Source organism: Pleurodeles waltl, chromosome 7 (genome assembly GCF_031143425.1).
Source record: "Pleurodeles waltl isolate 20211129_DDA chromosome 7, aPleWal1.hap1.20221129, whole genome shotgun sequence".
Classification (NCBI taxonomy): domain Eukaryota; kingdom Metazoa; phylum Chordata; class Amphibia; order Caudata; family Salamandridae; genus Pleurodeles; species Pleurodeles waltl.
In genome coordinates, this window is record NC_090446.1 from 221,714,697 (window position 1) to 221,731,838 (window position 17,142).

Below are 17,142 nucleotides of genomic sequence, written 5' to 3' on the forward strand. Positions count from 1 at the left end.
CACTACCACAAAAGATACACAACACCAAGTTATATAAAAATAAACTGTATTATACACAACATCATTAGACCAAACACAACATGTCAGCAAGACCCTGCTACTCAAGCAGTTCTCAGAATGTTACACAATACTGTTACTCTGAATAAATCAGCAGTAGTCACACATAACACACAGGCTACTTATTATTCTGCAACATACGCAGTAGTCAGGAATTACATTACTAAAGAAATGCACTTGTCATGGAAATATCATAAATGCCCATAAAAGGAACATCGGAAAATATATGGGGCATCAGCAAGATCATACTATATATTTCATGGAAAAATATCACAATAAATGCATCAAGAGTAGTTGTAGTGCACCAAGCAGGCACTTATCATAATAAACACATTACTAGAAATGCCAAGATGTCATCATGAATGCAGACCGTTACAGTAATCACAGTACCAGCGAGGCACGTGTACCTACAACATCTGGAATGCTCATAACAAAAAAAAAAAGACGTATTCCCAACCTGTGTACAGGCCAACTCTCCATGGCTGGAAAGGAGGGGGGGAGCTTTGTGGGAGGTGGGGGTTCTGCTGTGCACCTCCTGCGCTGAAGGGAGCCCCAAAACCAACTTTGCGGGGACGGGACCTCAGTTGAGGTTTCCCTCCCGCCCCACAGCCATCTAATTACGGGTGAGAGATGCTGGCGGCACGCACCCCCTGCTATCCTCTGGGGAGCTTTCTCCCCGCACACCCAGGAACAATGACTTTCGTGGCCCTGGGGACCCTGATTGACTCTCACGGGACCAAGAAGCCCCAGGCACTTAACATCTCACTGGAGCATTCAGGCTCCTCCTGCCCGCACTTTGGTGGTAGCCGCCTGGGTCCTCAAGGCAGCTGTGTTGGCAGCCAGCCTCCGGGCATGCTGGGGTCGGCTGAAGGAGCACACCTGGGGCCGCTCTCTCCGCCACCTCAGACGACCAACCTGGGAAGCCCCCAACAGGGTGATTCGGCTCTCCTTTCTCGGCAGCCTCCCGTCTTAACCAAAGGCACCAGAAATGGATGCCTGTCTGTGTCAGGGGGTGCCTCTTGGTGGCTTCCAGTGCCCTGGGGACACCACCAGGAGTGTCCAGCTCCTGCTTTCTTCTTTCTTGTGCCTTGGGGGCACTTTGGACAGCGTGCTTTTGACACACTCGTCTTTTCTTCAACACCCGGGTCGCGGCGGTGAAAGTTCCTGCAGCGGCGATCACAGCAAGCGCTATGGGAGTTGTGGACAGGGCACTCTCAAGGTGCTTCCAGCTAATTAAGTAGAGTAATCTCCGAGTGCTTATAAGAAGAAATTGCTCTCAAGGCACTACAAACAGTAAAAATGAAGCGCTCTTGAACTGTTGGCAGTTCAAAGGTTACAGAGGCCACAGCACCCAGCCTCTGGGGGACACAAACAGGAAGCATAGGGCGGAAGGGCCCAGCAACAGGCCAGCACAAAGGGGTTGCAGTGAGTGGCAGATCCTCTTAGTGACCCAAGCAGGTCACAGGTCAGCACAGCAGCAGCAGCAGTCCAAGGTGGTTCCTGGTGAGTCCCAACAGCAGCATTTTGTGTCCGGTTTAAAGTAAGTTCAGAGTGTCTCCAAGGTGTTCCAAATTGTGGGGAAAAATCCCCTGTATTTATACTCCGTTTTGCAGTGTGATAATAAAGAAGGGGAGAGGAGGTTCCATCCGGTTACAACTGGTTTTGGGAGTGCCCCCTCTCTCCTCCAGCACAGGCTCCAAATGTCAGTTGGGGGTAAGCACCCTTTTGTGTGAAGCCAGGGCACAGCCTTTACAGATGCATGTGTGCCCCGCCTCCCCCTTCTATCAGCCCAGGAAGACTATTCAAAATGCAGTTGCACCCCTGTAACACCTCCACTCTCCCTGTGTACAAGGTGTCTGAAAAGTATGCACAAAGTCCAACTTTCACTCTGCCCAGACCTGGATTGGAGTCAAGCTGCAAAACACCAGAGTCATAAGCACAGAGAAATGCTCACTTTCTAGAAGTGGCATTTCTGTGATGATAATAAAAAGTCCACCTACACCAGTAAGCAGCATTTCTCACTATCATTACAACCATACCAAACATGCCTACGCTACCCATCATAATCAGACAGTACCCCCTAGACGTAAGGCAGGGCATTTCCAATGCAGCACTATGAGAAGGCAGCACTCACAGCAGTGAGAAACCAAATACTCTGTCACTACCAGGACAGGGCACGCAACCAGGCACATGTTCTGCCTTCTACATACATAGCACCCTCCCCATACGATTAAATATGGCCTACCTTAGGGGTGACATACTTGTAGTTAAGGGGGACTTCTGGGTCTAGCAAGTAAATTTAGATGTCAGGCCCCAGTGGCAGTAAACTCTGCATGCAGGCCCTGCACTAAGAGGCCCGAGAGAGGCTTGAGAGGCCAATTCAGTGGGTGGCGCAAGCAGCGTTGCAGGCCCACTTGTAGCATTTAATTTACAGGCCCTGTGTATAGAGATATCACTGTACAAAGGACATACAGGTAAATTAAATATGTAAATTAGGTATAAGCCAATCATGCCTACTTTAGGAGGGAGAGCACCTGCACTTTTGCACTGATAACTAGTAATAAAGTGCTCAGAGTCCTAGAGTCAACAGCAAGAAGTAGGAAAAAATAGGAGGAAAGAGGCAAAAAGTCTGGGGATGAACCTGCAAAAAGGGCCAGGTCCAACACAACCCCCACCAGCCTAAAGCCAGGGGAGACCAATCAATACCTTGATGAGCTTCCCTGGGTGGGGCGATAGAACATGGACCCTGGCCCACAACTGCAGGGTCATGCTCCAGTTCTACGCCACTCTGATCCCATTTGGAGCTCTCTGTCAATGCTTCCCAGGCAACCTAGGCTAACCCACGGTGAACTCCCTAGCTGCCAATGGACAGAACCAGGCCCCAGGTCATCTAGGGGCCTATGGTCTCTGAAACCACAATGAGCGGGGGGCGGTAGCCCCAGGTGCATAGCAACCTGTCTCCACTCCACTTCCAATCAGTTTAGGGAGTCTACCCTGCCACTAATCCACCAACCTAGTGTCCGCACCCATAGGTTCCACAGGGGCTAGAAGTGAGACTTTCCCCCATCCCTTCTTCTAGGATCCCATCCTCCTCCCCTAGAAGGGGTATCCCGCAGCCCCCTCTCAACCTTACGACTGGATTTCTGCCTCCTCCACTCTGGAGTGACACTACCAGACACCAGGACAGGCGGAACGCTATCACCAGCCACCTGCCCAAGTCCTGCTGGCAAAATGGGATTCCAATGAGCAGCTGGCCCTACGGTGCAGGCTAGGCACCCCTCCTGGCATTCCCTCATGGAACCAAACAGGCTCAGATATCCTGAGACAAGACATGGGAATCCGAACCCACACCATTACACTGGGACCTACCTGGTACACAATCCTCTCCCACCACACCTGGTTGGGAAAAGCCTAGACCGCTCTCTTTAGGAACACCCCCAAATGCCACACCAGACCCTTTAGCACTCAACCAGAGGTCTGCCTCCTTTGCAACCTCCCTGGGGTCAGAGAACCCACATACTGACAAGTGGTGACGTAACCCTGAAAAACAACAACGAAGCAGGTGCTCTCTGATAATCAGATTAAACAGCCCTTCAAAATGGTTTACTGTGCTACCCCTCACTCACCCATCTAGTGCAAGGCAGCAATTCTCCACAAACTCCTCCCAAGACTAGTGGGAACATTTCTTACAGCCCCTGAACCTCTTTCTGTATTCATCAGGGGAAAAACCATACTTCTCATTCAGTGCATTCTTTATAGTGGAGTACCCCTCTCTGTCTTTCCCTTCCAGAGCCAGTAGAGCATCCCTCCCCTCCTCAGGAATATAGCTCCCTAGGCCAGCCCACCAATCCTTTCCAGGGATCCTGCACTCTACAAGACCCCTCTCATATTCCTTCAACCACTGACGTATGTCACCCCCCTCTTGGACCCTAAGTACCAGATCTGTGGGTATGTGAGGAACATCTTTGCTACAGCATTCCACATTGCTGCCACCACTGGACTCCATCTGCAGTGCTGGTGAGTCCAGAACCTTCAGACTGTACTCAACAGTGAGTCTCTCTCTGGAAAAAGGCCTATTTCTGCTTCTGCCATGCTCTCCTGCACTAAAGTCTTTTCCACCTCAGCCCTTCTCTCCTCCACAGCCATACGCGTTAGCTGTAACTTAAGGTCCCTCTGTTCCCAACTACCTCTTAGCTCATCAGATGTCAAAGAATCAGAGGTAGCCCTGCATCTTACACTGGACCCAGCAAGGATCTCCCTATCACTGGGGCCTTCACCGTCAATTGGAGTCCCTGCCAGGGAAATTCTCCTCCTCCTGCTCAGTCTCTCCACCACTCTCTAGGGATGAGGTCTGGGACCCCTCCCATTGGGAATCCTCACTACAATCAGGATCCTCTCAGTACCCCCTAAGAACACTCTTCCCCATGTCATGTCACAAACCTTTCAAAGAAATTCAGAGATCTCTGAGGTCCTCGCTCACTGACAGTTCTCTCGCTCTACAGAACCCATCTAATTCCTCCTGTGTGTAAAATGCAGGCCATCTAGGTGAAAGATTGGCCCCATTTTAAAAAGGTAAAGTAAACAACAAGTGTGACAACCCAAATATCCAAGTGTAAGAACTAAAAACAGGAAAAATTACCAATGAGAGAACGTTAGAAGAAGCAAAACATGTGATGGTCTAAAATACAGTTTGTGGTACAACAATGAGTCACAATGGTATTGTGCAAGCGCAAGTCCCATCCTACCGCTGCCACCAATGTTAGAAATGGGGTTTCTGGTTGGCTAGGGTATGCACCTAAGCCAAGTAGAACCCACCCACTCTAGTCAGGGCAAGGGAGTTACTCACCCAAGATAATCCATGCTCACCCACTTGGTAGCTTGGCACGAGCAGTCAGGCGTATCCCAGAGGCATTGTGTAAAGCGTTTGCATAACACCCACACCACACTTGATGCACTAGTCTCAACACAAAGAAACGGCAACACAAAAGTTATATAAAAATAAACTATATTGTACTCAACATCATTAGACCAAACCCAACATGTAAGTAAAACCCTGCTACTCAAGCAGTTGTCAGAATGTTACACAATACTGTTGCTCCGCAGAAATCAGCAGTAGTCACACGTAACACACAGATTACTTACTATTCTTCAACATAAGCAGTAGTATCACATTACTAAAGAAATTCACTTGTCATGGAAATATCATAAATGCCCTAAAGGGAACATCATAAAATATATGGGCATCAGCAAGATCATACCATATATTTCATGGAAACATATCACCATAAATGCATCAAGAGTAGTCCTACTGTATCACGCGTGCACTGATTATTATAAACACATTTCTAGAAATGCCAAGATGTCATCATGAATGCAGACCATTATGTTAATCGCAGAACCAGCAAGGCATGTGTACCTACAACATCTGGAATGCTCATAATAAAAAAATGACATATTCCCAACCTGTGTACAGGCCAAGTCTCTGTGGCCTGAAAAGGGGGGGACTCCTGAACACCTACTGCACTAAAGGGAGCCCCAAAACCAGCTTTGTGGGGACAGGACCTTCATTGAGGTTTCCCTCCTGCCCCTGTAGCTGTCTAATTACAGGTGAGGGAGGGCTCTGGGGAGCTCTCTCCCCGCACACCCAGGAATGATGGCTGTCGGCGACCCCGAGGCCCCAGGCACTTAACACATTACTGGAGCATTCAGTCTCCTCCTGCCTGCACTCCAGTGGCAGCCGCCTGCGTCCTCAAATGAAAAGTGAATAGTAAACCTCCGGCACACCGTTTACTGATGGACATAGTGACTACCTACCAATTTAATGACGCGTGATGCGTGCATCACTCTACAGACCCTGGATATATGTTTTACTCGCCCCCACATAATGTGTGGACACATATGGACTACTGGTTTGTTTCCCAGGGAGTGCTACTATGGCTCACTGATGTTTCTCATCTATTACGCACTATCTCAAACCACACCACTGTCAAGTTGACACTGACAATACCCAGCTTAGGTAACCCAGGAAGGCAGTGGCGTTTCCCTGAAAATGCCCTGCATGACATAGACTTCTGCTCAGTTCTCCGGGATGCCATTAATAAATATTGCACACTAAATACTGGCTCCATACACACGTAAGCTGTCCTCTGGGAAGTCTTTAAGGCATACATATGTCAAGTGTGCATAGCCAAACATGAAGGTATATTGAAATGTCTCTGAGTTGATCTTGCCAGGGGCGAGCATGCACTGAGAGACCTAGACCAAGAAGGCTGTCAAGCGAGAGGGGGCAGGAGCACTATCGTCAAGGTTGCCACTCCTTTACGAGAGCTGGGAGTTTGCTGACCGTGAGGTGACTTACCTTGGGAAGTATGCTCAGGCTCACAGACACGGAGAGAGCAAGAGACGTGGTTGCACATAGGTGTGATTGCTACGCTCCCACAGAATAATTATATCATGGAAATCCATACACCTGCTGGCACGCTGGTGACCTCCACGGAAGGCATAGCCAAGGAATTCTGACACCATAGCATCCTACCTTGAAGAAATCGGACATTTTTGGCTTACGAATGGCCAACAGCAAATCCTTGTGGCACCTATCACGAGAGAGGAAATAGTTTAGGCAATCGATGCCCTGGAAGGCTCTTAAGCACTGGCACTGGATGGCCTCACTGGATGTTGTTATAAGGCCTACAAACATACACTAGCACCCCATCTCCTGGAGGTCCATGTAGAGGCACTACAAATAGGTGAAGTCCCCCTACGCTTACAGAGGCCGTAATTACTTTGCAGCCCAAACCAGGCACATCCCCACACTTGTGTTCATCTTATAGACCACTTTCTCTTCTGAATTTAGACAAGAAAATATTGTCTGAAATGGTAGTGATCCACCTCTCCCCACTGTTGGAGCAGGTTATAGCCCCAGTACACTCCGGGTTTGTCCCACACCGCTCCACTACCTTAAACCTTCAAACCATTTTTTAGAACTACACCACATCTCCCCAGCCACCCTAGCAGCGGTAGGTCTGCTAGACACTGAAAACACATTTGACTCCTTGGAATGGCCATTTTTACAAGCAACACTAAATACACTCGGTCTCCCTCATGGCTTTCAGAACCTCATCAAACTTCTGTATGCCAACCCTCTGGCAAAAATCCAGGTGAATGGCATTTTCACTGACTACTTCTCGATCACTAGGGGAGCTCGTCAGGGTTGCCCTTAAACACCCCTGCTCTTCATTATCACCCTTAAATCTGCCAGTTCCAGGAACTTCACCTGCAAACGGCATACGGTTTCGAACCGGCCAGCTACTCATTTCCATGTAGGCGGATGACATTCTGCAGTTTGTTTTGGGACTTCACTGAAAACGTAACCCCTCTTATCCGTGAAATTGCCAGATTGGGTGCTCTATCCAGACTCGTGATAAACTGGGGCAAATCCAAACTTTTCTCCCTCACAGATACTGCAACAGCTGGAGTCATGGATTACCCTTAAAGTTGTGTGACGACTTCACCAAGTACCTGGGCCCAATTCTTCACAGTCAGAAGGAGATGGTGGTCCGCCTTAACTATGGCCCAGCTATTGAAAAACTGATCCTGCAGGTGGAACGTTGGAATAAGTCGCAGCTATCATTAGAAGTCTGCATTGCCATCATTTAGATGAGAGTGCTCCTGTGGTTTTTATACCTGTTCCTTAACATTCCTAGACTACTCACAAATTCCTTCTTTGCTATGCTATGCAGCTTATTAGTCAAACTGGTGTGTGTTGGTCACTGGGAGACTGTATGACCGCAAGAGCCTGGGGTGCCAGATTTCAATCTTCACTATCTGGGGGGCACAGTGTCAGTTTACGTATTATTGGTATCACCCAGATGCGTGCGTTCCCTACCTCAGACCGGAGCACAACTGAGTGGGGCATGTCCCCCTGTTCCTATTCTACCATTTGGCATACCCAGGGACCTTGGAGATATCAATACATTAGAAACCACTAGCTGAGCCTGGATAAGACTGCAGAGCTATCTGGGAGCGGACAGATTATACTCCTCTACCATGCCACTCAGGAATAATCCATGGCAACCCCTGACACAGGAGTGTCTGGTGCAGCGCACACTCCAAACATACAAACTAGACACAGTGTGTGACCTCTTCCCCGATGGGCAGGTTATATCCCAAGACAACGTCACACAAATAGTAAAACCCACCCAAATGGACCAGTTTATCCTCAGATGTATTTAAGGCACACTGAGGGACAGACTGTCCTCATACCTGAAAGAGCCAGTCCAGTTTCCCCCCTAACCCTGGTGTTTGAATCAGCTGATGGTTCACGGCTTGAGTCCCACCTTTATTAATCCTGCTTAGCACTGAGACCAATAGGTAGGGGTGGGGTACGAGCACCCTGGTTACTTGACCTCAACCAGCCCATAGCTGATAACGTCTGGGGTTTCTGCTGCACTCTGAGAAAGCTGGTATCCCTCCACAATCAACACAAATGTTTGCACTATAAATTCCTGCACCACACATATAGGACACCACAACATTTAGCGAGAACAGACCTCACCAGTGTCCGAAATGCAACAATGCACAAGCGAACTTTGCGAATCTCATGTGGAATTGCCCCACTATTCAGATGTACTGGACGAAGATTTTAGACATTATGGCCCGTATTTATACTCCGTTTGCGCCGAATTTGCGTCGTTTTTTTCGACGCAAATTCGACGCTAAACTAACGCCAACTAACGCCATATTTATACTATGGCGTTAGAGGCGTCTAGCGCCAAAGTTCCCGGAATGTGCGTCATTTTTTAGCGTGAACCCCTTCCTTGCGTTAATGATATGCAAGGGAGGCGTTCCCGTCTTAAAAAATGACTCCCAGGCCTTTACGTGGTATTTATACTCCCGGGCAAAAGAGACGCCCGGGAGTGGGCGTGGCTAAAAACGGCGCATTTGCGCCGCTTTTTAACGCCTGGGTCAGGCATGGCGTTAAGGGACAAGTGGGCTCAAAATGAGCCCAGAGTGCCCTCCCCTGCCCCCAGGGACCCCCCCTGCCACCCTTGCCCACCCCAGGAGGACACCCAAGGACGGAGGGACCCATCCCATGGACATTAAGGTAAGTTCAGGTAAGTATTTTTTTTTAAATTTTTTGTGGCATAGGGGGGCCTGATTTGTGCCCCCCTACATGCCACTATGCCCAATGACCATGCCCAGGGGACAGAAGTCCCCTGGGCATGGCCATTGGGCAAGGGGGCATGACTCCTATCTTTACAATGATAGGAGTCATGTTGATGGGGGATGGGCGTCGAAAAAAAATGGCGCAAGTCGGGTTACGACGATTTTTTCGACGTAACCTGACTTGCCCCATTTTAAGACGCCCATACGCCATTTTCCCCCTACGCCGGCGCTGTCTGGTCTACGTGGTTTTTTCCCACGCAAACCAGGCAGCGCCGGTCTGATTGCGCCGTCTAACGCCATTCCATAAATACGGCGCCCGCATGGCGCTTCAGAATGGCGTTAGACGGCGCAAAATTTTTTGACGCTAAACTGCGTTAGCGCAGTTTAGCGTCAAAAAGTATAAATATGGGCCTATCTCTATGATGGTGGAACTCACTATTGATCCGGACCCAATGGTGGCGTTTCTGGCACTACTACTGGCCAAGTGCCAAATCACAGTCTGCTGGCTTAGTAGCAGGGTTCCCACTATGACTGACTGGCTACACAACTTGATTTTTTGTGATCGCACTGGCGAGCTATATGCGTCATTGTAACCCCCCACATCCAGACCCCGGGACATCTGGCAGCCACTGAAAGAATACTACACATGATGGAAGCTGGAGGCTCATGGGCCAACCCCCACTGGCTACACCACCTTAAAAACTACAAACCGACCACAGGTTGGCTCTCTCCCCCACCCTTTGATCCTATGTGGCCACCTGAGGAGATGGCCCTCTAGTAACTGTTTGTGACTATGGTGGTCATTATGACCCTGGTGGTCAGGTTACTGCCATGCTGGCGATGGCAGTAGTACCGTCACCAGGCCGGCGGTAATAACCACTGAATAATGACCATGGCAGTGATCCCTCCCATAGACAGCCAGTGCACCACACCAACCGCCAGTGCAGCACGACCAGTGAACACGGCGGTAGCCACCAACAGGCAGGTGGAAGACAAGGATCTGCCCACCATATTATGACATAGCACACCACCAGGATTTCTTGGGCAGTAGCAACGACACCAAAGGCCTGGCGGAAACACATCATTTAAAAAGAGACACTCACCGTACCACGCCCTAGCCGTCCAGGAGCACCAACGCCAACGAAGACGACGACGGTGAGTACAGCCCCCTAGCACACAAAGGAGGGAGAGTGACACACACACACACCATACACACATACCATACATCCAGAACAATCTGCAGAGTAAATCGACTGTAACGGTACCCAGGAGCAATGAAAGCCAAGGCACAGACCTCTGTTCCAACCACTGTTATCATGTTGGATGAAAATTCAAAATCCAAAAACATACACAACTGCATATGTACCCAAAGCCCAGTTCAAAGTGCTAAACCCACAGGGCAAAGTCCACGCCCCAACTTGACTCCTGACAACATCAGGACTCTACTGCTCAGGGGCATCATGTTGGAAATTGGCAGGCACCTCAGGGGGCAGGGGGTTGGGGTGGGTGGTAGGTGCTTCTCATTTCGTTGAGCCTCCTAGCCCACTGGTTCTGGTGGGGGCTCCTTCCCCACTGGTTCTGGAGGGGGCTCCTTGCCCTCTGGTGATGGAGGGGGCTCCTTGCCCACTGGTTTTGGAGGGGGGCCTTGCACTCTGGTGATGGAGGGGGCTCTTTGCCTAATGGTTCTGGAGGGAGGTCCCTGCCCTCTGGTGATGGAGGGGGCTCCTTGCCCACGGTTTCTGGAGGGGGGTCCTTGCCCATTGGTTCTGGAGGGGGGTTCTTGCCCACTGGTTCTGGAGGGGGTTCCTTTGCCTCCGTTTTGTGAGGGGCATCCTTGGGCTTAGTTTTGTGAGGGGCCGCCTTCGGGTTAGTTTTGGGAGGGGCCTTCTTGGCCTTAGTTTTGGAAGGGGCCTCCTTGGCCTTGGTTTTGGGAGAGGTCTCCTTGAGCTTTGTCTTAGGAGGGGTTTCCTTGGCCCTAGGTTTTGGAGGTGACTCCATGGTCTTGGTTGTCTTTTTGGGAGGGGCGGCACTGTAGCCCACCGTTTTGAGGGTGGAGGAGTGTCCTTGGGGTGGGGGCCGGTGTTGCGCTCATGTGCCCCTTAGTGGCAGCTGGAGACTTTCGGGGTGGTACAGTGTCAGACTGGGTGCTTGAGGTACTGGGTTGGGGTGGGACCTTCCTCTTATGGGCTGGACGGGGGGAGGTAAGAGGTCAAGGCAGGAAAGGAAAAGCTTCTTATGGCCAATGGGTCAGGATGTGGGAGGAGGGATGGGAGTGGAGGTAGAGGGAGTGGTTGTATGAGGAGGAGGTGTGCTGGACTTGGGTGCAGGTGTATGGACAGTGTACGTGTGTGAAGTGGATGACTGTTGAGGGTCTGAGTGCCAGGATTTGTGTGTCTTTGGAGGGGGCAGACGGGGGAGGACAAACGGGATGTGTGGATGGATGTTGGGGTGGTGTCTGCAAGTGGGGTGGGTGTTTCTGCATGATGTAGTGATGGTGGTGGTGGTGACTGAGCATGTGGTGTGTGGGGTGCGTGTGTGCGGGTCTGCTGTTGTGGTGACTGTGGGCAAGGCTGTGTAGGTGGCAGGTTCAAGGACTGTTGATACAGTGCATGCAGGTGTGAGTGCTGATGTGACTGTGAGGGAGGAGGAGGAGGGGGAGACAGTGAAGGCACTGGATGATGTGTGTGCATTTGTCTGTTGGCAGTGTGAGTGATTGTGGACTGAAGTGTGCTGCCTGTGTTTGTCTGTGCGAGTCTTGTGTGATGTTTTGTATGCATGCTTGTCTGAATCTGTGTATGGGATGGGTTGGGGGTGAGGAGACTGGGACTGCGAAGTGGTACTTGGAGGGGGGATGGAAGAAACAGGGACACTGGCTGCCGTCAGTGAAGAGGCCAGAGCCTGAAACGATCTCTGTAGGGCCGCCAAGCCACAGTGAATGCCCTCCAGGAAGGCATTGCATTGCTGCATCTCAGATGCCAGCCCCTGGATGGCATTCACTATTGTTGACTGCCCTACCGAGATGGATCTCAGGAGGTCAAAAGCGTCCTCACTGAGGGCAGCAGTGCTGACTAGGGCACGGCCTGAGGTGCCTGGGGTGAAGGAGATGCCCACCCTCCTGGAGCAACTCAGTGGGGGGCTACTGGGAGGGTGGTGCTAGTACGTGGTTGGCAGTAGAACCTGCATCTGGGGTGGTCCCAGAGGGGTCCACCACCACAAGGGTTCTCCCATCGGAGGAGGAATCAGAGTCAGTGGTATCAGCTCCTGTCCCCGCTGTGGTGCTCCCCTCGCCTTCCGTCCCACTGGTGCCCTCGGTGTTGGTGGATTCTGCCTCCTGAGTCCCGTGGGCTGCAGCTCTTTCACTCGCCAGTGCCCCTGCATCCTCGCCAGATGATGCTAATGTACACATGGACATGATGACAAAAGGAGAGCGCGAGGGGAGAAAAAAAGGGAGCACAGGGTCAATCACAGCACCAACAGCACAGATGACATACACATCACTGTCACACACTGAGACTGATAATGGGCAGTATGGACCACAACGGCATTCCATTGGCTAAGTACCACAGCAGGTAGGAGCCAAACAATGCCAGCTACACACCAACTGAGACCAACTAAGCCCTGTCTGCCATGGAAAGCCAGCTACCTAGATATCAAAAACATGCAATTCAGCCTCTTAACCTAAGTTGGACCGCGCAGCAATGTCTAAACTGGCACATTGGGCCATGCAATGACTAGTACCCTGCACCCAAATCCAATGCCAGGCAACAGAGATGGTGGTCAAACACACTATACTCACCCCCTTGTGGCTGCTGTTATGCCCTCAAGCGCCCATCCAGCTCTGGGTAGGCCACTGCCAATATGCGGGCCATCAGTGGGGTCAGCTTCCGACGGGCACTCATCCCTCATTAGGAGGCCATCCCCAGCTGGGCCTCCATGGCCTTCTGGGCACAGCGTCTTAGGTCCTCCCACTGTTTCCTGCAGTGGGTGCTCCGCCTCCTGCAGACCCTTAGGGTCTGCACAGCCTTAGCAATGGCACGCCTCAACCCCTTCTTCTGATGGGCACTGACCTGCAGAGGAAACAAACAGTGGGACACCATGAACCAGACAATCCAGCCTGTCACACATATGGCCTACAAACTGCATTAGCCCCTCATCAGGCACACACCTGACCCGTACCCCTGCATTTACTCTTCCACCAGCCATACCCCCCAAATGACACACTGCCAGCACACACGCACAGCTCCATGCAGCCATGTTGCATGCAATGTACCTATGGTGTACTCACCTGTTGGTCTGGAGGCCGATACAACTTCCCATATGGGGTAGGACACCATCTACGAGCCTCTCCAACTCCCTCGACATGAAGGCTGGGGCCCTTTCCCCTGTTGCACGTGCCATGGCAGGTTCCAGACACAGGTCACACCAGCACATGCAGTGGGGATGTTGTCCTGTGGAAAGTCAGGAATCAAGTGAAGTGGTAGTAATACAATTGCGGTCACGTCCACAGTGGTGAACACCATCTCCGCCGACGTTGATCATCATTGCTTTCCATACTCCATAGAGGGCCGTGTTAGCCAATGAGGAATTGGATGGCGGTGCAGACCACTTCCCGCCATAACCCGAACACCGGCAGAGTGAGGTCACTTCCACCTTTCCCTGCATACAGGAAAGGCGGTTGCCATTTTCTAATGCTAGTACATATGTACAGATTAATAAGTGCATCATTGTAGTCGAATGTACTCACCTAGACAATTCTAGTGTCCAACATACAAGCAGGCTCTGTGAACACTCCTGTAGTGTGTTCATGGTTCCTGTTGTCACTCCCTTATTACTTTTGGGTCCCTTAGGTACCAACCACTGCAGAGGAATAGGAGGAGGAGGAGGCAACCACGCGTGTACAGACCCCCTGTTGACTTGGCTAAACTGGAGGACAGGCACATCATACTCACCCATCGTCTGGACAGGGCCACAATCAGTGTGCACAATTGGAGCCTGATCTGCTACCTACTATCCGTTGCACACCAGTAATACCCCCTCTTGTGCAGGTACTCTCAGTGCTCCATTTCCTGGCAACTGGATCTTTCCAGGTGACAGTGGGTGTGGCTGCAGGAATGTCACAGCCAATGTTCTCTATTGTGCTTGCAAGGGTTTTGGCAGCCTTGCCCAAACACATATGCAGCTACATCACATTTCCCCAGGTAGATGATTTACCCACTGTGAAGTCTGGATTCTATGCAATGGGACATATACCACATGTGATTGGGCCCTTTGACGGGGCCCATATTGCCTTAGTCCCCCCGAGGACCAATGAACAAGTGTACAGGAATAGGAAGAGTTTCCACTCACTCAATGTCCAGATGGTGTGCCTTGATGACCAGTACATCTCCCACGTCATTGCCAAGTATCCTGGGTCAGTGCATGATGCCTTTGTCCTGAGGAACAGCAGCTGATGACACAACTACAGAGGCACAGAGAGTGGCTTATAGGTGATCCTGAGTACCCACCCAATGTATGTCAGTGTATGCTATCAGGAGTCATATCCCATGCCATTGTGCAGGGCTAATGTGTGTCCCTCACTTCTTACAGGTGATTCCCGCTACCCAAACCTGTCCTGGCTCCTGACCCCTGTTAGGAATCCAAGAGCAGGGGCTGAGAATAGGTACAATGATGCTCATGGTCGTACCAGGAGGATTGTTGAAAGGACCTTTGGGCTCCTGAAGGCTAGGTTCAGGTGCTTCCATCTGACAGGTTGAGCCCTATGCTACTCCCCTGAGAAGGTCTGCAAGATTGTTGTTGTGTGCTGCATGTTGCACAATGTGGCCTCTGCAGGAGGAGGGGGTGACAATGCAGCTGTGGCAGCAGTGGACAGTGAGGACAGTGAGGAGGAAGAACATGTGGACCACAGGACACATATGATCCAGCAGTAATTCCAATGAAACTCAGGTAAGTCTGTTGAACTAAACATTTCTCCATTTCAGTGTTGTGCTGTGTGGCTGTAGCATAATGCTAGTCATTACCTTTGCATCCCACCTGACTGTCACCTATGTCTTCCCTTATTGCAGATGTTGCTGTGGTTACAACAGTGTAATGCTGTGATGTGTACAGACTGCTGAGACACATTTGTAGGATAAATCAACATATTACAGGACTTTTACACAGGATCATGAAGTTCATAACAGTTTTATACATTGTATATTACCTTCAGCTAAAGCACTATTACTAAAGTTTTGTCCAAGGGTGTTTATTAAAAATTGGTATACAATGCAAAGTGCAATAGAGTGGGGTGATGGTTGGGATTAGTCCAGTATAGTGGGCCAGTCTGTAGCATAGGTCCAGTGTCCAAGGGGCCATAGGAAGGGGAGCAATGGCAGGTGACACAGTGGAACACAAGGGGGACATTTAGGAGGGGCTAATTTCCTGGCGGTGATCTTGGCAAGTGTCTCTGGTGTCTGGCTGGGTCACAGGGACTGTTTGGGGGGTGGTTCACCTTCTACAGGGGGAGGGGTGCTGGGGCCTGTGGGTCCTGTGGCAGGGTCTCCTGTCCACTAGCTGCAACAGATGTGGAGGTCTGGTCAGTACACTGGCTAGTGGAAGGTGCCCGCTGGTGTGCTGTGTAGTCCCTCATGATGTTGGCCATATCACCCAGCACCCCTGCATTGGAGACCATGGTGGTGTTCAGGGCATGCAATTCCTGCTTGATCTCCTGGTGATGTTCCCCTCTGCAGCCACTGGTTCTCCAGCATGTTGTTTATCACCTGGCCAATTTTGTCCTGGGATTGTTGGTAGTCGGCTCCTTGAGCTTGTCCTCTCCCTGGCACACAGCTGTCCTCCAACCGTCTCTGGCCACCTGTGACCCCTGAATGTTGTGCCCCCGGCCACTGACCCCACGACCCTCATTGTCTTGCCTGTGAGGTGTGGACTGGGGTCTCTGTACTGGTGAGCACACTACTGATTGACGTGTTGTAAAGACAGAGGTCTGGGGATGTTGGGTGGCTGCTGTGGTGTTGGATTCTGTGGGGGGAGGCTCTGTAGTGGATTGGGTGTGGGCTGGGGTAGCCGACCGACCAGTGGTCCCAGATTGGTCAGAGAGTTCATCCAGATCCAGAGTTGCTTTTCATCACTGGAGGCATCTTCTGGTGGGGGACTGGGTAGCCGTGGCACCTCCTCGCTGCTGAGATTGGCTGGGGCACCTGTGAGGATGTAAGTGGTGTATTATGCTACATCTCTGTGACATATTCTGCATCACTAGCCTCCCCTATATTATTTCAGTTGCCCTGCCACCTTTGTGTATGGTGACGGATTGTGAGATTGTTATTTCTCCATGCTGTGCAGAGCTGGGTGAGATGTGCATGCAGTTGATATGGCATGCAGGGCTTGGCATTTAGGTTTGTTAATTGGGGTGGTGCAATGTGTGGGATGGCGTTGGGTGATGGGAGTCAGGGTGAGGGGTCGAGATGGCATGCAGGCATGGGGGGGTTGATAGCTTGTAAATGCTGACTCACCAGTGTCCAGTACTTCAGCTACTCCAGTGAGTCCCTCAGGATGCAGGATCGCCAAGACTTGTTCCTCCCATGCTGTCAGCTGTAGGGGAGAAGATAGGGGTCCTGTGCCAGTCCTCTGGATGGTGAGCTCGTGCCTTGCTGCAATGGAATGCACCTTCCCCGTAGGTTGTTACACCTCTTCCTAATGTCGTCCCTTGTGCGTGGATGTAGTCCCATGGCGTTCACCCTGTCCACGATCCTCTTCTATAGCTCCATCTTCCTGGCAATGGATATCTGCTGGACCTGTGCTCCAAACAGCTGTGGCACTATCCTGACTATTTCCTCAACCATGACCCGCAACTCCTCATCGGTGAAACGAGGGTGCCTTTGTGGGGACATAGGTATTATGTGGTGTGTGTAGGTTGTTTAGAGGGTAATG